The following is a 24,003-nucleotide window of genomic DNA, read 5'->3' as shown; positions in this document are numbered from 1 at the left end:
CTAGCACACAGACCACTAGAGCCAACTTCTATGCTCAGTTCTCCTCCAAGCTTTTTTACCACTATACTCCTAGCCAAAAAAAAAAAAAAAATTAAAAAAATTAAAAAGCTAAATTCTTTGAAAACATAAACCCTAGCTGAATCTATTATGCAAAGGAAATATGAGTAAAGTGTTATATAATATATTAAGGAGTCCACAATCTGGTTTTCTTTCTTTGTGATGTTAAACTGTTAACTTTTGTCTTTCAGGCAGTTGTACCAAATAAAGATAGAGGTGTGTGCTTGTTAGCCTTATAGACACATGCTCTATATTATTAGTGTTTAGGTTGTATATTTAAAATGGCTCTATCCCCTTAAAACAAGGATGTGTCAGCAAGTTTTAAAGATTAGCAAAGGTACAAAACAGATTTATAAAATACAGTGTTTAGAATTAAAAAAAAACTGGGAGAAGAAACCATAAAAATAGCAACATGAGAACTGATGCTACATCTACACTGCAGAATTAATGCAGTTTGACATCAGTTTAACTGCCATGGCTCAATGCTATGGAATTCCAGGATTTGTAGGTTTGTGAGATATTTAGCCTTCCCTGTCAGAGAACTCTGGTGCCACAACAGATTATAAAGCCCAGGATTCCATAGGATGGAGCCATGACAGTTAAAGTGGTCAAACTGCATTAATTCTGCAGTGTGGCAGCAGCCTGAGTGTCTCAAGTAGCCACAAAATGTTGACTGATTGAAAGGGAGAGTTTATAAAGTTAATTCTTAGATGTAATTAGTTTTATTTATAGGTCCTAAAGACTCCAAAGTAATTATCTTCCATTTTAGCTACAGGTTTTAAAAGCAGCTCTTTACTTTCTTATTCTTCAAAAGTAGTAAACAATGTATACTGTTATTTGTTCTATAAAACATCTGATTATTAAAAAGTGCTGGCCTGTGGCACACTTTCCCATCCACCTCAGTGTCACTTTGCCACTCACAACAACAGAACACATGGTCACAGCAGCACCAGGCACAGCATAAACCAGCATTTGAACAATGTGATATTCCTTCTCCAGCATTTAGTGAGGCCACATCCAATAGCTATACAAGAAAAACTGTACAAGTAAATAAGAAGTTACTGTTATATTGTGAAAGGGGGGAAGCTTTTTCTTCACTTATAATTTTAATGTGGCAAGCTGAGCTCTGACTCTAGCTGCAGCTGCATTAAACCCAACCTGCAACTTCTTCATAGAAGATGTAATGACATCATCTCCCACAAGGAAGAGGAAAAAAGGCTAAGCCCTGATTTCCAAATTATTCTTTCCAGCTACAGGAGAGCAAAACCAGGCACTGCTTGGCAGGTTTGACTATTTAAATAATTGTGTTGTTGAGATCTCAAGAATACAACCACAGAATCACAAGGCTTTAAAGGATTGGACAAAGAATATTCATGCTAACCCAGTGGTTCTCAAACTGTGGAGTGGGACCCTTGGGGGCATGCAAGAGTTGCTCAAGGGGGGGTGCAATGACTGGAGGCCCTGCTCCCCCTCCTCTGCTTACCAAATCTTTTCTATCCTGGAGGGGAAGAGAAAGGCAAGGAGGGTGCTTGGAGCCTCTGCCTGAGGGAGAAAGAGGAACGCTATTTCCTTATGTTAAAATATGAATGGGTGAAGGAAAATATGCACACTAAACAAACAAAATATTTTTTATATACTGTATCAATTGGGGGGGGGGGGATGATATCCAGATGTAAAGGGGGTCACAAGACTAAAAAGTTTGAGAACCACTGGGCTAATCCTCCAGACTTTTAGGTGTGTGGGGCTTGGTTTTCCTTCTCATGGACCAGCTCTGTTTTTTGTTAACTCTATTTGATACAGTAGATTATTGGTAAACTGCCTCAAAAGAATTTGAACTTCAGAACTCCTGAGCTACCCTCCTTGCTGCTTGCTTTTCCTCGTTCCTATCTGCTTGCCCTATCATAGCCTTGCTCTTTGTTGTCCTTGTTTTTACATGACTTTAAGTCAACTTCTACTTATTGTAACCTTATATATGTTTTCTTGGCAATACCTATATATAGTTTTTTGTGGGTTTTTTGGGCTATGTGGCCATGTTCTAGAAGAGTTTATTCCTGACGTTTCACCTGCATCTGTGACTGCCATCTTCAGTCTCTGCCAGCCACAGATGCAGGCAAAATGTTATGAATGAACTCCTCTAGAACATGGCCACATAGCCCGAAAAACTCACAAACTATGGATGCCGGCCATGAAAGCCTTCGACTTCACAATACCTATATATATATATATATTCAGAGGAGGTTTGCCACTGCCTTCCTCTTATGCTAAGAGAGAGTGATTTGCCCAAAATCAACCAATGGAATTCATGGCTGAGTGAGGATTCGACCCTTGTCTCTTTGAGTCCTAGTCCAGCACTCAGACTACTACATTATGCTGGCTCTGTATCAGTTCCCTAAACCTAGTAAAACATGACCAACTTGCCACTTTGATTTCCTTGGAGCCTGTAACAACCCTCAACATTTTACTGTAGCTCATTGTCTTTCAGATTAGTAAACTGCATGCACATCATATCTGGTTGTCATGGATTAAACTGCTATGAAGGCACAGCTCTTGACCACAGAGTCCACATCATAAACAGCACTGGGCCATTTCCTGCTTTCGGGTGATGGAGCACTTAGTTCTGGCTATACTTTTCAAATGTCCATGGGCTACATTTGGTTGAATTGAAGAGCACTGTAAGGAAAGCTATAGGTTGTGGCAAACCTGTGGCACGCATCCCCTGTCTGGCACGCAAAGCCGTCTATGAGGGCACTTGATGGCCACATCAAGTAGAGGCAGGGGCAGGGGGTGCATACTTGGCCTGGCTGCTTATCACAGCTTGATTTGCCTCAGGAGAACCTGAGTGTGGTGGAATCTCCCTCCTTGGAAGTCTTTAAACAGAGGCTGGATGACCATCTGTCGGGTATGCTTTAATTGAGAGTTTCTGCATGGCAGGGGGTTGGACTGCATGGCCCTTGTGGTCTCTTCCAACTCTATGATTCTATGATTCTATAAGGAGCTTCTGGCTGAACGTCCAGCTGGACGGGCTGCCCCTTCCAGCCAGAAGACCCACACCTTGCTATTCTGTGGGATTTTGGGAATTGTAATTTAGTGTGGTGTAATGAAGCCTCTTGGTCACCATGGGCTTCCTTCTCCTCCTTGTCCTCCTTGTCCTCTATTCCACTCTCCAGGGAGCCCCGGCCAAGGAAGGTGAGTGACAGAGACCCCGACATTCCCAACCCCGATAAAGTTCCCCCAACTTCCCCAGCAACGCTGCTAACCTTTCCTGCAGAGGGCCGGGGAAGAAGGGGGGGCTGACCAGGGAGGAGGAGGAATCCACCCCAGCCAAGTCCATCCCCAAATATAGGGGGGGTTGGGGGAAGGCCATCTCCTTTCCACAGAGGGGGCCCCCAGAGGTACCTCGCCTTCCTTCCCAAGAGACCCTCGGGATTGCAGCTGAGATGACGGAGAAACCCAGGGGAGGCACTGGAGACTTTGGGGTCCAGTGGGAATGCAGCTCCAACTTCTTAGGGAAAAAGGAAGCAGGGGGATACCCCCCAGTCTGTGGATGGACTCTCTGGGCTTTTCGGTTGGAGTGGGCTGGGGGCAGCCCCCTTCTTCTTCCTTTTCTTGGCAAGATTTCAAGATTTCTGAGGCTGAGAGAGCGTGACTTGTGTGTGTGGTGTCTTCAAGTCATTTCCAACTTATGGTAACCCTAAGGTGAAACTATCATGGAGAAGTCCCCCCCCCAGAAGTCCCCCCCACCCCAGATGGCAGAAGTCCCACCCCCAGAAGTCCTCTCAGAAGTCAGAAGTCCCACCTCCCAAGAAGTCCTCCCTGCTACCAGGTGACACCCAGTGCGGGAAGACCACTGAATTTGGGCACTTGGTCTCTCAAAGGTTTGCCATTACTGCTATAGGCGTTGAAGTAATGCGTTCCTAAAACCAGCTTCAGACTTATGCTTTAAAAAAGAAAAAGAAAGGAAAACTGTAACTAGATGCTTATAAAGCTGACAACTTCATATATAATGATGTTTGAGCTTCTCCTCACAGGTAAATCAAAATGGTTAAGATACTTTCTTGACTGATGGCTGAAATTTTATGTCCTTCTCTTGGCCTCTGCTGCAGAAGGAGAAGGAAATGCAACAAGCCTGATGTCTCTAAAGTTCACTGGGGTGACCCTTGGTTTAATTAATATGTAAAAAAAGTAAATATCCTTAATATTCATTATTTTCTCCCTCTCTAATCAATCCCAAATTATTTGTCTTCTTTCTGAGCTATCAAATAGGATAATGCAGGTGGGAGCAAAGGTTACTATATCAGTCTAGAGTTTGTGTTCTGGTCCAGACATGTTTTGAAATTAAACATGTTCAGGGAACAGTCTGTTCTCTTTAAAGCTAATATCCATGCTCCTGAGTTCTCTAATGAACCAAACAAGAAAGGCTTTCCTCCTCCTCTTCTCCAATGACTTATCTCCCTATACTTTGTGGTCCAAGTGTAATCCCCATCAAATATTCTTCCCAAAGAACAAAACTCTTTGCTGTAAAAAATCTATTTGGCTCCATCAAAGGTAAGCCGAGTGCCCTCCAAGGCCCACCTTGACATTATTTAGTTTGAACTGCTCCAGGGCATGTTGTTGAAACCTTTCATGTGCCCCCAGTATGAATAGTTCTTCGGTATACTTTTAATTAAAATGACGTGGCTGCAGAAGGCTGGCTAAAATACACCATCTTATTTGAAAAGGCTTGTCCTTGGAGAGGCAAAACCAATACATTCATCAGCTGATGCAGACATTGATTTCTTTTCTTCAGATAGAGAAAATGGACATCAAACACATCAGGTACTGGGAAAAATATCTGTGGCCATCCTGTGTAGCCTCACTGGTTATTAAAGGATCAGAAAGACATTTGAGAAGTGAATCGTTTGGATTAAGGCTGCTGCCACACTGCAGTTTGACATCTCCACGGCTCAGTTCTGGGATTTATAGTTTGTTGTGGCATCTAAGCTCTCTGACAGAGAAAGTTAAATATCTCACAAAACTACAAATCCCAGAATTCCACCACACTGAGCCATGGTATTAAAACTATGTCAAACTGCATTAAATCTGCAGTGTAGGTGCAGCCTAAGTCACCCAGCAAAGGTTTTGGAAGATTTGGGCTGCAATGCTAAATCTAGTTACCCAGGGAGTAAGCCTGCATTCCATGGCAGTCACTTTGAGTAGGCACATAAAAGATTGTGTTGGGGGTGGTTGCCACCTTGAAAGAAGTGAAGGAAAGCAACCACCTTTATTTATCCTGATGGCCACATTCACTTATCCTTCCAGCAGTCATAGGACAGCCACGGACAAGGCCAAAATTAAAAGGAAACAAGGTCAAGCCATATAATATAATATAATATAATATAGTAATAATATACTTTATTTGTATACTGCTCTTCCAGAACAATCACATTCTCCCACATCCCCACACATTAATGTACTCCTTCCATCACATTTCATTCTTTATACAGGTGTACAGACCATCCAGATGTTATTGGACTGCATCTCTCATCAGCCCTAGCCATCACAGGCAGTGGCAGGGAATGGTGGGAGCTTTGAGCCAACAATGTCTGGAAGGCCATATGATTCCCACCCATCTTAATCTGACCACTGCTTGGCTGGTGTTGTATTCAACAAGAAAGAGCAGAACCAACACAGAAACTTCTCAAGATGAAAATTTCCCATTTAAATGGTGACTGAACCTGTAGCTCTGCAGATCTTGTTTCATAGTTCATATCAGAATTCTTGAGCACTGGCCCTACCAGTCCTGCACTCTCTAAAGGTCCACAGTTTCCCCACTCTGGACGTTATCAGACAAGGGAAATTGGAAGTATAATCCAATGGCAATCTGAACACAATCGTGGGGTTTAACATTATTGTGTGATAGACTACCACATGCAATTTTGGGCAATGGGAAGTCGGTCTGAACACAGTCATGGGGTTTCACATTATTGCGTGAGAGGTGATCACAAACAATTTTGGGCAATGGCAAGCTATTTTCAGGCAATGGGAAGTCAGTTGGAACGCATACTCTGAGGTTGCAACTAAAACTCAATGAGTGAATAACAAGAATAATCAGTTAAAGAAATTATTCTAGCAACTAGCCATCTAAAATGAGGGTGAGGAACTGGTAGCCCTTGAGCCTGGATGCACCCTCTGTAATGAGTCCACAGCTCTAGTCTTCATCTCAGCAATTAAGCACAGGAAGAAGACTTACCTACCAAGAAACCAAGAGCACAGTTCTTCCCTTGGTACATCTTCCTTACACTGCTATACCACATGTCCGCTAGCTGCAACACTTAACTGAAATGTCAGTAGGATTGTGACAAAGGAAGGCCTTTCATACTCTATAGAAAGAAGGGATCCTGTTCTTTTTGGTGCATTTGGATCTCGCTTCCTTCCCTGTGCTTTCTTGTCAGGCAACACAGCAGTGAATTGAAAAATGTCAAGGTACCTGCTGACTTGGAATCCATAGCTTCTGACTTGGCAGAAAGCCATTCTTTGTATTATTACACTTTGGCTACAATCCTATAAGTACACAGCAGTTAGTCAATCAGATTTGCTTCTGAGTAGTGATGGCTTGCACTATTACTTTTCTTGAAATATTTATATGCCAGTCATTCAACCTGCAGCCTGCTGTCTAAGAGCACCACTGTAAGATAAAGTAAAAAAAGCAAACAACAATTACAAAAATCTGCTACCATTTCTGAAATAAAGTTTCGCAACTTCTTGAGAAACAATGAGAGATAGGATTGCTGTTGTCTAAAGGTAGGCCATCCAAAATCTTAAGATTATAGAAGAGAAGATACTTGCTCCCTGCCTTTCCAGAAGCCAAGTGCCACTGGTTACTGGGCATGTGGATTTTTGTAGCCTGGTAATAGAAGATCTTAATTTAGTACTGAAAAAGGAGCCATATTTAGACTTCTGTACTGCTTTGATTTACTTATTCCAACCATCCCCTCTTGTTTTCTTGATTTAACACTTTGATTGATTGACCACAACAGTAGTTAACATGTTTAGATGAATGCCTCATAACTCAGGCCATGTCTGAAGTATAATTAATCAAGCTTCCATTTTGGTTGAAGCAGGAGCAATGGGAATACAAGTGGTTCATGTTTAAACAGGAATAGCACGTGTGTGGCTGCCATGCATTGATTATGTTCCTGAACACTCCCCAGTGTGTCAACTTTGAATCTTCTAAAATGTAACGTAGAGTAACTCCTGATGAAGATAGTGTTGTTATCCTGCTGGGAACTGAGGGCTCATTCACATTACAAAAAAAATCGGTTTTGAAACCGATTCAATCACGTGAAGTTCCTACTCACCCCGAATCTCACACAAGCAAATCCGGGGCTTGCACACCCGTTCCGTGTTAAATGGCCCCTAGCGCGGGTCTTTTGAAATCGGCGCAAATACCGTTTCTTTTTTAAAAAGCCGGGTCCTGGGAATGAGAACTTTGGCCTCGATCACGATCGAGGCAAATTGAGGGAGGGATTTAGGTCAGAGGGTGGGCAAAGGGCAAGGCATTTCCTCCCCTCATCGGAGGGGAGGGGGAGGAGGAAAGAGCCCTGGGCAGAAGGGAGCAAGGGAAGGCATTCTTTAGGAGCTTCTTTTCCCTGCATCCCCTGCCCAAAGCCCTCTGTCGCTGGGCATTCCTTTCCTTGCAGGAGGAAAAAAATCAGGTCATGAACGGAGCTCATGTCAGGCAACCCCCCCCCCCTTTTTCAAATGCAAACAATTTCTATTCCAGAATGTATGTTTCATTTTTTACCATTTTTTTTGAGCACACATGCGCATGGTTTCTATTCCAGAATGTATGTTTCATTTTTTACCATTTTTTTTTAGCACACATGCGCATGGTTTCTATTCCAGAATGTATGTTTCATTTTTAACCATTTTTTTAGCGCACATGCGCATGGTTTCTATTCCAGAGGCAGATGGAGCCAGGCTTGCGGGAGAAGCTACAAATGTTGCAAACAATCAATGTTACATTTTTACCAATTTTTTTTGAGCAAATATGCGAATGATTTGTCTTCTTGAGCAGATACAGCAAGGGAAGCTAAGGGAAAGCTAATGTTGCTTTTAAAAGCAAAAAAAAAAAAAAGCATGGCAATCCCATCCTCTGCCTGGGACAGGGGCAGATCTGACCCAAAAGCCCACAGGTTTATAAAAAAAAGAGAGAGAGAGAGAGAGAGGCATCTCTCTCCCTGCTTCAGCCGCTGAAACCCCTGTGCCTGGCTCTTTAAAAAGGGAGGACACTTCCCCCGATGCCCTGCAAACGTCACCATGACGATAGCTTGATTGGCAGCGGCCAATCTACAGAATGCATTCGATTTCTGTCAAAATGCATTCGATTTCAATTTGTAGTGGGCACTTGCTAACGGAGCGATTCGGGGGAGGGGCATCCGGATCATCCCAGTTCCCTCCATGTCTTTTACCCCAGTATGAATGGGGCCTGAGTGAATGTGGTGCTTATGATGAAATGCTGAACTGGAGGTGGGAGATTCTCAGTTAAGTTTCTTCAAGCTACAGGCAACTCATGGACCAACAACAGTAGACTTAATAAACACAGACATACACAAAGGATTCATGAATTGTAATTGTCTCTGGCCCTGCATGACCTCTGCCTAACTAAGCTGACCATTGGATCCTAATGGACAGAAAAGAATACAAACTGGCTTCCTGTTGTAGTTGGCCTTTGTTTCACCAAAGTTCTCCTGAGTGTTTGCAGCCTTGATTGTCCTTTTGTCCTTCTGACTCATTGGCTTGGTCCTTGATGCTACTTGCTGGTTTGGACTTGGCTTTCTTTTTTGTCCTGAGCTTTACCATAGTTTAGAAGAAGTTTGTTTTTAGACAACCACAGGGGCCATTCTAGCTGGGGGATTCTGGGAGCTGTAGCCCAAAATAGTAATTTCTCCAAGTTCAGTATGATTCCTAGCTGCAACAGAAGGGGTCTAGTGTCTAGGCTGAGGGAAATAATATCACCACTCTAATCTACTTTGGTCAGACCTCACCTGGAATATTGTGTACAGTTCTGGTCACCAAAATTCAAGGGGGAGCATGCACAGAAGAGGGCAACCAAAATGGTGAAAGGTCTGGCAACCATGCCCTATAAGGAGTGGTTTAGGGAGCTAGGTATGCTTAGCCTGGGGAAGAGAAGGTTAAGAGTTATGGTAACCATGTTTAAATATTTGAAAGGATACTATCCTGAGGATAGAGCAAGGTTGTTTTCTACTGCTCCAGAGACTAAGACATGGAGCAATGGATTCAAACTACAGGAAAAGAGATTCCACCTAAACATTAGAAAGAATGTCTTGATGGTAAGAGCTATTTGACAGGGGAATATGCTGCCTCTGAGTGTGGCAGAGTTTCCTTGTTTGGTTACACAGAGGCTGGATGGCTTTTTGTCAAGAGTGCTTTAACTGTATATTCCTGCATAGGAGGGGATTGGATTGGATAGCCCTTGTAGTCTCTTCCAAATCTATGATTCTATTTCTGGATTATCCTTTTGGTTCTGGCTTGAACCTTAGTTCTTTGCTCTGGTTTATTCTTTGGTTCTGACATATTCTTTGGTCCTCACTGCTGTTTGTCTCACAGTTCTTGCCTCACCTTGGATTGATGTCTGTGGTTCAGCCCTGAAATGGGATGATCAGTGGATAAATACAAAATCCATGGAGGCAAAGACACTCATTAGAGCTGCTGCCATATATATATATGAGCGGTGAGAGTGCTAGGGCCAACCAACAAGCTCTTGAGTCCTGGGCAACACATTGGAGCATTTGCTTTATGAGACATATTAATGCTAAAGGCAACAATAATGAATGTGCTGCACTGGAATTGATTAAATGGAAGAGTAAGTGCTGTGTGCTTAGCTCATCTCAGCACTGGATTGCAGCCCAAAGAGGCCACATCTATTTAGCTGGCTGCTTAATAGTTTATGCAAATAGGTGATGGTGCATGTGTGGAGGCGGAGTGGGAGCTGTGGCAGGAGTAGGGAAGAGAAGGAAAGAAAATCATTTTCATCACATCCAACGGTTTCTTTACTTTGTATTCTCTTTCAATAGGGCTAGTGCAGGTATCATGTTACAAAAATGTAGAAAAGGAGTATAAAAGAAGGAGTGACAGTAGCCAGCAGTCAAGGGGGATGTGGATAGGAGTACAGCCCAACTCATTTACTGACAGGAGGAATTGCACATCTGTGTTAATGGCACAGGATAGTTAGATCTGCACCATGGGTATATTTTGGCTGCTGACAGTAGCTCTCTGCATGAGCTGTAGATGGGTGATGTCACTGTAAGCATGGAGCGTTGTTGGCTGGTCAATAGCTATACATCAACACTGTGCTGACCTAGCTAAGCTATGCTTCCAGCATCCTCTTTCGGCTCCTTCGGTCACAGCATATACTACCAGCTGCACTACCCCAGAGGTCATCCTGTTTAAAGCAGTGTTGTACTAGGCATTTCAGTGCCTGGGGCTGGTAACCAGTTCTTTACACATATATACTGCTGATTGCAACAAGACACAAATTGAGAAAGACCATTGTATACACACGTACCCTTGCTCCCTACCCTACTGAATAAAATGAGCACAGAAGTTAAAGAGAGCTTAAGCTTGGATTGAACAGAAGGGTGGAGTCATAAAATCAGTGAAAAGTGTTTGTAGTTGTGCTGAAATTCCAGGATCCCATTGATCACGCTGCAGCTCTACTCTGTTGTAAATTCCATGGAAAACACATCCAATTATTGCAAATAGAAAAGAGAACTTGTAGTGATAGCATATAATGTTAGTGCCTGTAAGTCTATTACAGTACATTGCTTTTAAGGCTCATTTCCAGGGAGCCACATGAATCACCACCCCCACAAGGAGGAAAGGTATTACCAAGCTCTAGATGAGAAAATTTGCATAAAAGATATGTATGCTTATTTGGTGGACATTTAAAGGAATTTGCTGTTGTGTGCCTTCAAATCATTTCAGACTTATAGTAACCCTAAGGCAAACCTATTGCAGGGTTTTCTGGGGCTGGGAGTATGTGACTCATCCAAGGTCACCCAGTGGGTTTCCATGGCCAAGTGGGAAATCAGACCCTGATCTCGAGAGTCATAGTCCAGTGCTCAAACCACAGCACCATGCTGACTCAGTTTAAATAGAAATATAATGCAGCTCACCATTGGGAGGAAAAGTGTAACAAGATGACGTGTATGTACCTGTTTGGTCTGCTGTTTACATGCTAACTGTTGGCAAACAACTTATCAAGGCAGCTGCTCTCCTTCATTATTGTTTTTTTTATCTATAAAAATACTTGTCCTTTGAAGACCCATACTTTACTTACTGTTCTCTGTAAAGTAAGACTCATGGCAACCCCAGTGGTGTTTATTCCCCCACCATAATTACAAAATGACCAATATCTTGTATTGCAGAAGTTCTTTGACCACAAGTTGCCCCAAATGTTAGCACGTTTCAGTCCCATAGCCTGCAAACACTACAGTCTCAGATTTGTTCCTCCACTGTTATTTAACTTTTCAGTACTCAATGTATTAATCCCCAGCTTCTGTCCATTCTGGTCTTGCCTGGTTAGTGTAGACTGTAAGGCTATTCATCAGGCTGTGTATTACTTCTGTGTCCTATACAGTGCCTAGCACAACACTGATATCAGATGTTAATTAGGAGGAATAGAGTAGACACACTTCACAGACTTAGTATCACTTAGTGAATAGTCAGTCACAAAGTATCAGTCTTAGGAAGATACTATGGTCTTGCCAAATGCACACAGACATCTGTTCTTGTGATTTTTTATTGCAAATCATGTGACCCCCCCCACTCCCCAACACCAATCACAACTACATTGCAAAGCTATGTGCTAGTATTGTAAGGAGGTTGCTGTCCACACACTGACTTGTATTGTTACCTCTTCTCTCATGCTTTTTTTATTCAGTTGGCTCATGCGTGAGAAAACAGTACACTCTTAGGGGTGCAGGAGTGTGCTATTGCTGCCTTTTTGCAATCATGCCTAGAAAACAGAATATAATGATCATTGATGAATTTATCGAAACTAGCTTGTATCTCACTGATGTGTTCCCTTTTCCCCATCATGTTTGTAATGGATATGAAACTATTTATGTTTCCCCATCAGCTGCCCCTAGGAAGTGACAATTCCTAGCTCTGAAGGCATTATCCATTTTCTAATACCATGTGCTGTGGGCTCTGTTTCAGAGGAAGGAACTAGCAAAACCACCTCTGCATATTCCTTGCCTGAGAAACCCCTATGAAATGCATGAGGTCACCGTAAGTCAACAGGTGACGTGAAGACACATACACGAGCACATTAAATCCAATAGGACTTCCCACTGATTGCAACGATAACCTGACAAAACCTTCAGTGCTTTTCACATGCCAAAGAGGATGGATCAAATATCCTTCCTGGTTATCTAAAGGATTTTTTAAAAAGCCATGCACATACCTGAGTTACAATTGTGGATGGACTTTTTGAAGATCAAAGGACTTGGGCTTCATTCCAAAGCACTCTTTCCAAAGAGTATTTCTGTGTTTGTAAGAACTGGCAGTAGCACATATTTGACTGTATGATGTCATGCTCATTGGAAAGCCTTGGGCAAGTCACATTCATAGCCTAACTGACCTCACAGAATTGCTATAAAATGGGAGTCACAAGTAAGGCCATAAGAACTGTGGTGGATCAGATGAAAGCTCTAACTAATCCAACATTCTTTTCACAAAGTGGTCAACCCAATGTCTATGGGAAGCCTACAAACAGGAGAAGAGTGAAACATCATTCTCCCACTCATAGTTTCCAGCACCTGTATATAGAGATATATTGTCTCTGATACTGGAACTACTATAGAACCATCATGATGGAGATCTTCTTATTGTTGTTGGGTGCCTTCAAGTCATTTCTGATGTATGGAGATCATAAGGCAAACCTATCATTGGGTTTTCTTGACCTGATTCTTTTTTGGGGGGGGGGGTTGGCATTCCCTTCCTTTGAGGCTGAGTGTGACTTGCCCAAGTCACCCAGTGGGTTTCCATGGCTGAGTCAAGATTCAACCCCTGGTCTCCAACATTCGTAGTCCAACATTCAAACCTCTACACTAGTCTGGCTCTCGATTGAGACCTACGGAGAGGGGGGAGCAGCTGTAACAACCATGTTACACCGAATAATTAATACATCACTCAGGGATGGGCAATTTCCATTCAGCTTAAAATTGGCCATTGTAAAACTGCTGATCAAAAAGCCCTCCCTTGACCCCCTGATGCATAATAATTACCGGCCTGTTGCGCTATTGCCTTTCCTGGGGAAGGTGATCGAGAGGGCAGTTGCAATCCAGCTTCAATCGATCTTGGATTATACTGATTATCTGGACCCATTTCAAACCGGGTTTCGGGCGGGCTATGGAGTTGAGACTGCCATGGTCGCCTTGGTCGATGATCTTCGTCTGGGCATCGACAGGGGTAGCGTGTCCCTGTTGGTGCTCTTGGACATCTCAGCGGCTTTCGATACCATTGACCATGGTATCCTTCTGGAGCGCCTGGTAGAGGTGGGAATCGGGGGCACTGCACTCCAGTGGTTCCGTTCCTACCTCTCAGGTAGATTCCAGATGGTGCAGCTGGGAGACGTGTGCTCCCATAAGAGGGCCCTTACATCAGGTGTCCCTCAAGGAGCCATTCTGTCTCCCATGCTATTCAACATTTACATGAAACTGCTGGGAGAGATCATCCAGAGACACGGGGCGCGGTGTTATCAGTACGCTGATGACACTCAAATATGTTTCTCTGTGTCTCCGACTGATGCAGTGACCAGGGATGGCATCTCTCCTCTAGATGCCTGTCTGGACTTGGTAATGGGTTGGATGAGGGAAAACAGACTCAGTTTGAATCCAGAGAAAACGGAAGTGCTTGTGATAGGCTCCCCCGGCCCGGGATTGGATGTTTGTCCACCTGTCCTGAACGGGGTCACGCTCCCCTTGAAGGACACCATTCGCAGTTTGGGGGTGCTTCTGGACTCGTCACTCCACCTTACATCTCAGGTGAATGCGACGGTCAGGAGCACCTGTTATCAACTTCGGTTGATACGCCAGCTGCGACCCTTCCTGGGCGGGGGGGACCTTGAAACAGTAGTACATGCTCTGGTAACCTCTCGTTTGGATTTCTGTAATGCGCTCTACATGGGGCAACCCTTGTACCAAACTCGGAAGCTGCAACTGGTCCAGAATATGGCAGCTAGACTGGTCACTGGAGCTTCCAGGGCCAGCCATATAACACCGGTACTTAAAGATCTACACTGGCTGCCTATTCGCTTCCGGGCGCAATACAAGGTGTTGGTTATTACCTATAAAGCCCTAAATGGCTTGGGCCCAGGGTACTTGGAGGACCGTCTCTCTCCATATAATCCGCCCCGCGCTCTCAGATCAGCCGGGAAGCAACTCTTGAGAGTTCCAGACTCAAAATATGCCATGACAATGCAGAGGGCCTTCTCTATCTCAGCCCCAAAGCTCTGGAACTCGCTTCCCGGTGAGCTCCGCTCAGCCACCTCTCTTGACCAGTTCAAGAAGGAGTTAAAAACTTACTTGTTTCAACAGGCTTTTCCCTAGCTCTCCCCGATGTAGCCCTCTCCTCTCTTAATGTTGTTGTTGTAGTATTTCGAGCTAGCTAGATTCTGTAATTTGTAATTGCTACTGCAATTTTTAATGTAAAGTTTTTGCTGTTTTTATTGTGTCTTATATTGTATTGGTATGCTGTACTGGCATGTGTATGTAATCCGCCTTGATCATTGGAAAGGTGGGCTAGAAATAAATATTTTATTTTATTATTTATTATTATTTCCATGAATTTCTCCCTCATTAACGCTAAATACATTGATGGCGTTCACATCAGGCCTTTTCACAATACAGTTACCACTGTATAGTTCCACTTTAATTGTTATGACTGCCTCTATGGAATCCTGGGATTTGTAGTTCAGGAAGGGGTAATCAGAATTCTCAACTGGCGCTTAGGTGCCTCACTAAGCTACAAACCCAGGATTCCATAGGATGCAGCCATTGCAAATAAAGTGGAATCATGGTGATATAATTGTGTGATGCGCTTCATCTAGTGGTAAATAATTCCACTTGTTAACCATCCTCTGTGTGAGGTACATCCTTTTATCTTCTGAATCTCACACCATTCAACTTCATAAGATGGCGCAAGGTTCCAGTATTATGAGGCAAGCAGGATTTCACCCTATTTACTTTCTGCACACAGTGAATCATTTTATACACCTCTGTCTTGTCATCCCTTTGTTTTTGTTTGGTTTGGCTATAAATCCCCAAATATTGCAACTTTTCCTCACAAGAGACCTGCTCTGAGAGAGTAAGCTACCGTAAGAAGGAATTGGGTATAAATGGCATTTGGGTGGCATATACAAATCAACTCACAGAATGTTCTGAACAAAACAGAGCAAAGTCCAAAAGAAACCCTGCCTTTTATCTTCAAATTGGGAATGCATGCTTTCCTTGGAAATTAATGTATTTTTTAAAAAATGGTCACCAATTTATAAAGAAAAATGATGATTTTTGTGGTGTACAAGTTTTGTCCAGAAAGAAAGTGCCTCTGTGTCTGAGAAATCACAGCTCATTCTTCTTGGGGCTGATTTCTGTGGCTCGCCTGAGGTTTGTTGCACCTGCCTGTAAATGCTGCATGAAGGAAAGGTGTTTGTTTGCAGGCAGAGAAGGGGGAGCGGTGGAATCTAGCCATTAAATTGAGCTAATGTTTAGAAGTCCAAGCTCCCAATCTTTTCTCCTTGCCAGAAGGAGATCTTGGAAACAAACTCACAGCAATTCCTCCTGCATAGATTGTGTAGGGTTGAAAAGAGGAGTAGGGGGAGAAGAAGGGGGAGGGGGGGAAAGGCCTGTGTTTAGTTAAGGACAAATTGTTCTCCTGGCATATTTTTTTTCTTCCTCCCATTGAATTTCAATCAGTCTCATCGGAGAGAGAGAGGTACTTTGGGTCAGGCTGCAACAATAAAGATGAATGCCTGCAAAGATGGATTTGTGCATCACCCCCTTTGCTTCTCTGAGTGCCAACAGGGAAGCAGCCAGGAGCACAGACGCCTCATTAAGGGAGTTTTGCACAAGGCCAGGAGGGGAGGTCGCATTGCAGTTGAAGATGACATCACTGAGTTGGCAGCAACCAGGGTAAGGCGCTCCATTGCCAGCAATCGCAGTGAAGGAGATGGGCAGCTTTATTCCCCACAGTGTATCAGAGCTAATGGAGCGAGTGCATAGCTGAAACCTATTCCTCCGATAAGAATGAACAGCGCAATCCCCATCAATAAAAGAGAAGACAGCATTCTTGGAAAAGAGTCAAGAGAAAGTGTCATCCTCTACCCAAGGAAAGCTGGGCAGAGGGAGGGTGCAAAGGAAAGAAATCAATCCCTTCTCAAGGGCTTCATCCACACTGCAGAGATAATCCAGTTTGACACCACTTTAACTGCCCTGGCTCAATGCTATGAAAGTTTAGGAATGGTAGTTGTTGTGGCACCAGAGCTGAAGACAGAGGTATTTGTTTGTTAACCTTGTACGCACATGCCCTGTATTGCTAGTGTTTACGTTGTCTCTTAAAAATTTAAAATGGTGTTTGAAGGTTAGTGAAAATACAAAACCAGTTAGCAAAAAAATACAGTCTGTAGAATTTTTAAAAAGCTGGGAGGAGAAGAAACCATAAAAACAGCAATATGAGAACTGAGGTTGTATCTACATTGCAGAATTAATGCAGTTTGACAACACTTTAACTGCCAGTTTGACACCCTTTAACAAATTCTGGGATTTGTAGTTTTGTGAGATATTTAGTCTTCTCTGTCAGAGAACTCTGGTGCCTCAACCAACTACCATTCCCAGATTTCCTTAGCATTCAGCCAGGGCATTTAAAGTCTTGTCAAACTGGGTTATCTCTGCAGTGCGGAAGCAGCCATAGTTGAAAATAAAAGTAGGGTTTTTAAAAAATAAACCCCGCCTGCCTTGAGTGACAATAAAGAGCACCCTCCCCGCAAAACCTGCTTCTTTCTTGCTTTACTTTCAGCACCCATTTTGCTGGAAAGGAAACTCCAGGTTTGTGTAAAGGATCAGGCCAGGATGTGGATTTTTCTAAAAGCAAGGCTGGCATAGGGAAGGAAGCCAGGTTTTTCCCTTCCTGCTGTGACTCATCAGACCAGAAAAGGACTGAAACAAGTTTCCCTGCTTGATTCCTGCTTTCTTGGGATCAAGCAAAGCACATGTGGGCACCACTGAGGCTCAGCCACGGCTGTAGTTAATTTACTTAACCATGATTCTATTCACCAGTTCAACTAGTCCACCCCTCGCTGATTATTCTAAAACTCTGTCCTGGTGCCTAAGTTCAGAATTTTTTAGTTTTAAGATTCTTCTGGCTGTGTGTGTGTGTGTCAGATGATAGCTAGCCAGCTAGCTAGCTAGCTAGCTAGATAGGTAGATAGGTAGGTAGGTAGATACCTGTTAACTGTCTTTAGGGAAAGGGCTCAATATGATTAAGCAGGTTATTAATTTGCTTTTTGCTAATACTTGCAAGGGGAGGCCAAAGTACTTTCCCATCCATAATCATTCATGAATATAACTATGTGGTACAATCAGAATGTATACCTACCCCTCTGTGTCTTCAGTGTAGCTTACTCCCAAGTAAATGTGCATTGTATGCACCGCAAGCATCCTTGCATATTAGTGGGGCAGGGTCATTGGGCAGATTATCTGGAGGTTGTGGAACAGCAGATTCCAGCATTCCTCACCACAGGTCCTGCTGACTAGGGCTGCTGGGAACTACAGTCCAACAACAACTAGAGAGACATACAGTTCCAAATTCTGCTCTGTAAGACTGAAGCTAATGTTTTAACATATGTCCTACATACGTGCTATAAAGATAATTTGGAGCAAGGCAGCAAATTGTAAAACAAAGGGTACATTCACACTATTTTAAATCCTTTTAAATAAATAGGTGGTAAACCGCATTTTGAAGATAATGGCCTGAAGGCACATAATGCAACTACCAAGCTATGCTACCTAAATTCTTAGGAGGATAGGTGGTATAAAAATGTAACAGACTAATTACACCAGTTAATCAATAGGGTACTGTAGGCAGGATACTGCTTGTTGTTTTCAGTTGAGGACTTCAAAGGTATGGCTTTGAGAAAGCAAATTATCAATTGACTGACTGACTGACTGACTGATTTGAATCTTTCCATCCTACTTTTATGTGAAAAAGTATCATCCACAATGTGATGTCATAACAAAACAGCTCTTGTTCGTATTTAAAAAAAAGAAAAGAAAAAGAAAAATGCTACAGTTAAGATTATGTAACAAGAAGCCATAGTTATAAATCTATCTTTGAGTTCAGAGTCCTTCCCTTTGTGAGCGATCCATGAGTAGAGGCAAAATTATCCTGGCTGTCATTCCAAAACCACATTTCATTAATCAGAAGAACAGGAGGAGAACCTGGTCTTTAAACTAAACATCAGCTAAACACACTGAATGCAGCTAATATGTAACTCAGCTGATTCTCTGCTGTCACACACCTCATTGTATTCCTTCTCCTGAAACAATGGACGGAAACTCAGCTCAATGCAAATGATCTCAGCCAAACAATGTGTCTCCAGATCAGCTGCCAGCACCAGTGGGTTTGACGGGCTATTGCAGCCATTCAGTCTGAGATCTCCATCTTTGGGTTGTTCTGAGTTCAGTTTTAGCTTTGGGAACAGAGAATGGTTTAAAAGACCTTTCAACTGTGTAGGTGGGTAACCGAACAGGCAGATTGTTATGGATTTTCCTCTCATCCTGTGAATGCCAGGACTCTGTTTGAAAAGTGTTAGAAAAATCAAGTGCTTTGTGTGTTCTCTGCATTGAAAAAATATACTGGAAATATAACAATTTTGTGCTAATGAAGTCATTTCATACTGTGATTGTGTATGTGATTGAGTGTGTGTGTACATGCAGATTATGGGCACTGGAGGGTTCATAATAGGCCCCCGTGAAGTGGCCAGGCACCAAAGGCCACAAAAATTCCTGTGCAGTTGAGTCCCCTGAGGAACTACTAACCAAAAGCATTTTAGTTTAAAGGCATGTTTGCATTCACTTAATTGGGTTTTATATATTTCCCTCTTATTTGATATATTAATTTTAGGCTCTAAATAATTTTATGATATATTATTATTTTGTCATTTTCTTCACCATAATCACATTGTTAATTGCTTTACTTGGTGGTATTATTATTCAGTATATTCTGTGTTATTACTGTTTTGTTAAAGCACATATGCAAGAGCACAAAATTCACAATGAACTGCCTGCTAGTCTGGAGGGTTCCTCCTCACCTTAAACACTTCTAGGAGCCCTGAAGCAGGTAGTTATACCTATAGGTGTAGTTACTTGTTATATTATTTCCAATAAACTTAGAGTTGGTTATACAAAGCCCTAGATAGTATTCCATCCAGAGCTTACAAAATTACTTTTTGGACTATATACTGTTAAGAATCCTCTGGAGTTTATGCTGTCTGAGGGATTCTGGGAGTTGTAGTACAAAGAATAACATCCAAGCTCTGGTCCCATCCAGGTACTAAACATAGTTACAGCCTCCTGAGCATTTGTAGTTGCCATTTGCCCACTCTGTCTGTTGTCTATTAATCTATAATTGTACATCTGTCCTGCTTATAAGATCCATCACAGTGCCAACACTGTATCAGTGCAGATTTCTCAGTGTTATGTTGAGTTTAGTAGTTATGTGCAGATTTTCCTGTGTCATGTTGAGTTTAGTCAATCCAGAATCATTAAAAAAAAAGCATAAGCACTCTTACTAGCAGAATGGTCATAGGGCACACAGGTCATTAGTAATTTTTAGCTGGGTGGTGGTGTGAGATGGTGGGATGGAGAAAGAAATCAAGAAGGCATTTGAAGGAGAAGGTTTTGTAACAGTGAGTAGACTTTCTGGTTATGTTAAAGAGGCAAAGCTTACAAGTATCCTAAATTACTATGGGCTCAGTGCAGATGACCATGGAACCAATCCTGAGAGGCAACTAGAAAGGGGACATGTTACTCTTGTTGACATGATTGGAAACAGCAGCCACAGTAATTCAATGCACATCTAAGTGGGAAATTGACAATCAAGTTCAACACAATCACATTTCACTTCAGAAAAGAAAAATTGCTTCATCTTCTTTTGTTTAAGCTAGGGGTTACTTTTGAGTACTCTTACATGAGACCACACTTCTGGTCTGTAATGTATTTGTTGTGTGTACATCCATTGTAAGAAACTATTTCCAGCCATAGTGATTAAACCTATATGACATGCTGAAATAAAAATAATATGGGATGCATCCAAATGGGGCAAAAGTATTGATGACTGCAGTCAAAGTAAGCTTTTCATGTGGAATTTACCTTCAGGATGCACATGTGAGGGAATCTTCTCATGTTCCTGCTTTGATATTTTAGGAATAAAGCAAGAGCACAAAAAATGTTATTTTAAAAAGAAGTAATGATGTAACACAAAAGAGCCACAGCTGGAGCTTTGGGGGGGCAGCTTTTGGGGACTGTGACTCTTGGAATTCTCTAACCACCAAGGACATTAGCCAAGTTGACTGGTGGATTCTGGGAGCTGTAGTCTCAAAAGCAGCTTATGCATCATCATTTCTGCATTTATGTTGACTGTGCCTCCTACAATGGCCTTTCAGCTATTCTCATTTATTCTCATTCAGATGTTTGGTTCTGAGATCAGGGCAAATGATAAGCAGCAAAATGTATTAGGTCACATTTGGTCCAGGAGGATATATCTTTTTGTTTTGCTGAGTGAGCTGCATAAAGATAAATGTAGTCAGTTCATCCCATGGACCTCCTGAGGTGATTTAATGCCCAAAATCACATCACATACATCTTTCTGATGGAATTGGCACTGTCATTTGGACAGGTTTGGCTGACCACCTGATGGCTCAACTCTTGCCTGTTTTATATTATTATAAAAGGGAGGGGATGTCTGGCTGTGTTTAGGAGTTTGTAAATTCACCCATGTATGAGGGAGTGGATCCAGCCCCTCAGAAAAGGCAGGAAAATACTGCTTCAGGGGGAGAGATGTAACTGGGTCCCAGAATACATAAAAAGAAAGCTGGTTACAAGCTCATCTCCTCCACTTCCTGGACAAAGTGTTTAAGTGGGTGGTTGCTACCCAACTTCACTGGTTCTTGGATGAAACTGATTTTCTAGCTCCTTTTCAATCAAGCTTGAGGACTGCTTTTGAAACAGAAAACGTCTCACTTACTATGTCTGGATAACCTTTGTAGAGAGGCTGGAAGTGGGGTTATCCCAGTGACCTCTCAGCAGCTTTCAGTGCCATCACCCATGATAACCTCCTGAACAGATTGTTTGGGATGGATACTGCAGCTGCTATGTTGTAATAGCTTTGCTTAATGTATTTATTCCCCACATGATATAATAAAATCCCCAAGTGATTTACAATAAAATACACCTGTAATGTAATATGAAAAGTATGAAAGAATTTTTAAATAATAATAAATGATTAAAACCACAGAAAAAGTGAGCAATTGTCAAAACTGGGCAGGTCTAAGGGATGCTGTTTTACTCCCAGAACCCCTCAGGAGCTGCATGGACAGCCAAAAACACCTCAGAGTGAAAGCTGAAACAAAAAACAAAAGTCTTGGGGGAAAAGAAAGGGTATTTTTAATGTAAGAATTCCAACCTGTTTAAATGGTGCATCTGGGGGTAGAAAAGGGGCAGTCTAGAGTGAGTTTGGCAGTGTTGAGTGCTCCAAAGACAGGTCAGTGTGGTCTGCACTTTGCCCACCCCGAATAGATCTTTTCCTCTCAGACCAAATGGGGAGTCTACCAAGAAGGCCCACTTTTAAATTTTACATGATGGCATTCCATTAATGAGGATCTCTGAGGTCAACTGAGCATGTATAATGAAATGCAGTCTGCCAGGAATCCTGGCCCTGAGTTGTGTAAGGTAACAACAAAAGCTTGAAACTAGTTCTGTAGCTAACGAGTAACTGGTGGATGGACTACGTATTTGGGTAGCTGTTTCCAGAAGGAAGTGCTGGAAGATTACTGCTCCCCACTTTGGCAGAACACGTTCTAGTTCAATATGGTACTATTTTGTTCTCCATGTTAATCACCATCTATATGTTACTGCTGGTAGAGGCTATCTGGATTAGTGAACTGAGGTGCCATCAACATGCTGATGACACCCAGTTCTCCCTTTCTTCTTCATCTAGCCTAGAGAGGTAGGGGATGTTCTGATGAGGCCCAGTATAACCTGAGGCTCAGTACAGAGAAGACAGAAGTGATGTTAGCAGCTGGTGTATCTGCCCAGCAGCCAGACTATGTGGGAGTAGTTCACTCATGCTAAAGGACCAGGTCTGTAGTTTGGGGGTGCTTCTGCATCCATCATTGTCACAGGAGACTCAGGTGGCTTCAGTGGTGCAAAGCACCTTTTATCAACTACAGCTGAAATACCATCTGCGACCCTATCTGGACAGAGACAGGCTCACTACAGTTATCCATGCTCTGGTAACCTACCATTTGAATTGTTGCAATCTGTTATATGTGGGGCTACCTTTCAAAACGGCCCAAAACCTTGAGCTGGTCCAAAGCGGTACAGCAAGATGACTGGTCATTGTGAACATATCACACCAGTACTTTTTCATCTTCAGTGGCTTTCAAACCATTTCTAGAGCCTAATTCAAAGTGCTGCTTTCAATCTTTAAAGCCCTAAACAATTTGAAGCCAAGTCATCTGAAGGACCTCCTCATGCTGTATTTACCCAACTAGAGTCTAACATCTTTTTCAGAGATACTTTTCAGAGTGATCCTACCAAATGAGCTATAGCAGTGGTACTCAAACATTTTACCTTGGGACACTCTCCCCCTTTACATCTACATTTGGATGTCATAACCCTCCCACCCAACACAATATATGAATAAAATATTTTGCTTATTTAGTATGCCTATTTTCATTTCTAGATTCATATATATTCATATTTTAACATTTTATAAGGAAATAACATTGTCCAAATTAGAACAGTTTTATTTAAGTAAATTCAATTTTACATATAAAAAGTTGGGGAAGAGGAGTAAGAGGAACGATCAGCAGGATGAAGAGAAGGGATTTGTTGCCTTTACGGCTGAAGGGCGGGGTATAAATACCATAAATAATAATAAGAGTCTGCAAGTCTTGCACCCCCATTTGAGCAACTCTCACTTCCCACTGGGGGTCCCACTCCACCATTTAACCAATGAGATACAGCAAGGAGACTTTTTGGTGGTGGTACTTCCATTGTAGAATGCCTTCCCTAGAAACACACCTAGCAAAGCATAACATAACATTTAGGAGTCAAATAAAGACCTATTTATTTTCCCAGACATTTTAATATTTATTTCTTCTCTCAAATGATTTAATGTCTTTCTTGCTGGTGGCGGCTTTCCTCAGCTTCCTCATCAGAGTGCTGTTTGGGTGTTTTAAAAAATAATAATTGTTAGCCAACAAGAGGTAGAGATGCAAGGAATTTTTGTAAATTTTCTTGACCATGACAAAAATGGGTGTTCGATGAAAGAAAAAGACAACCACTCTTGAGATGTTTTATTCCTGTGTGGGAGTTTTTTAAAAAAGTACATTTCACTCTCATCAAGATTAATGGCAATGTAGTTATATATATTGCACAAAATGTTGCATTTTGTGCAAAAAATAAAACAAAAACCAGCACCATGTTGTTTTGCAGGAAAAGATGAACACATATGCACAAAAAGTCTTGAAATGCAATGCATGATACTTTACCTCTATACCCAGAAACATTGTGAATTGGGCACTATACAAGTGTTGCTGTAAATAAACCCCCAAAGCTGTGTTTTCTCAAAAAAAATCCAAATGGAAAACAGAAATAATTG

The 24,003-nt window shown here is 42.2% G+C and overlaps 1 protein-coding gene and 1 long non-coding RNA gene across 2 annotated transcripts in view; one reads left to right on the top strand and one right to left on the bottom strand.

Moving 5' to 3' along the window:
• Nucleotides 1-24,003, top strand: part of LOC121928626 (phosphatidylinositol 3-kinase regulatory subunit gamma) — a 345,443-nt gene that overhangs the window by 232,792 nt on the left and 88,648 nt on the right. The window lies entirely within an intron of this gene.
• LOC121928627 overlaps nucleotides 23,217-24,003 on the bottom strand; it is a 39,294-nt gene continuing 38,507 nt past the window's right edge. The window contains exon 4 of the long non-coding RNA XR_006103534.1: nucleotides 23,217-23,564. This is a non-coding gene — a long non-coding RNA (uncharacterized LOC121928627). The remainder of the gene's footprint in view (nucleotides 23,565-24,003) is intronic.

The sequence above is a fragment of the Sceloporus undulatus genome, chromosome 4 (genome assembly GCF_019175285.1).
Source record: "Sceloporus undulatus isolate JIND9_A2432 ecotype Alabama chromosome 4, SceUnd_v1.1, whole genome shotgun sequence".
NCBI classification, from domain to species: Eukaryota; Metazoa; Chordata; class Lepidosauria; order Squamata; family Phrynosomatidae; genus Sceloporus; species Sceloporus undulatus.
This window is presented reverse-complemented; position numbering and strand designations above follow the sequence as displayed.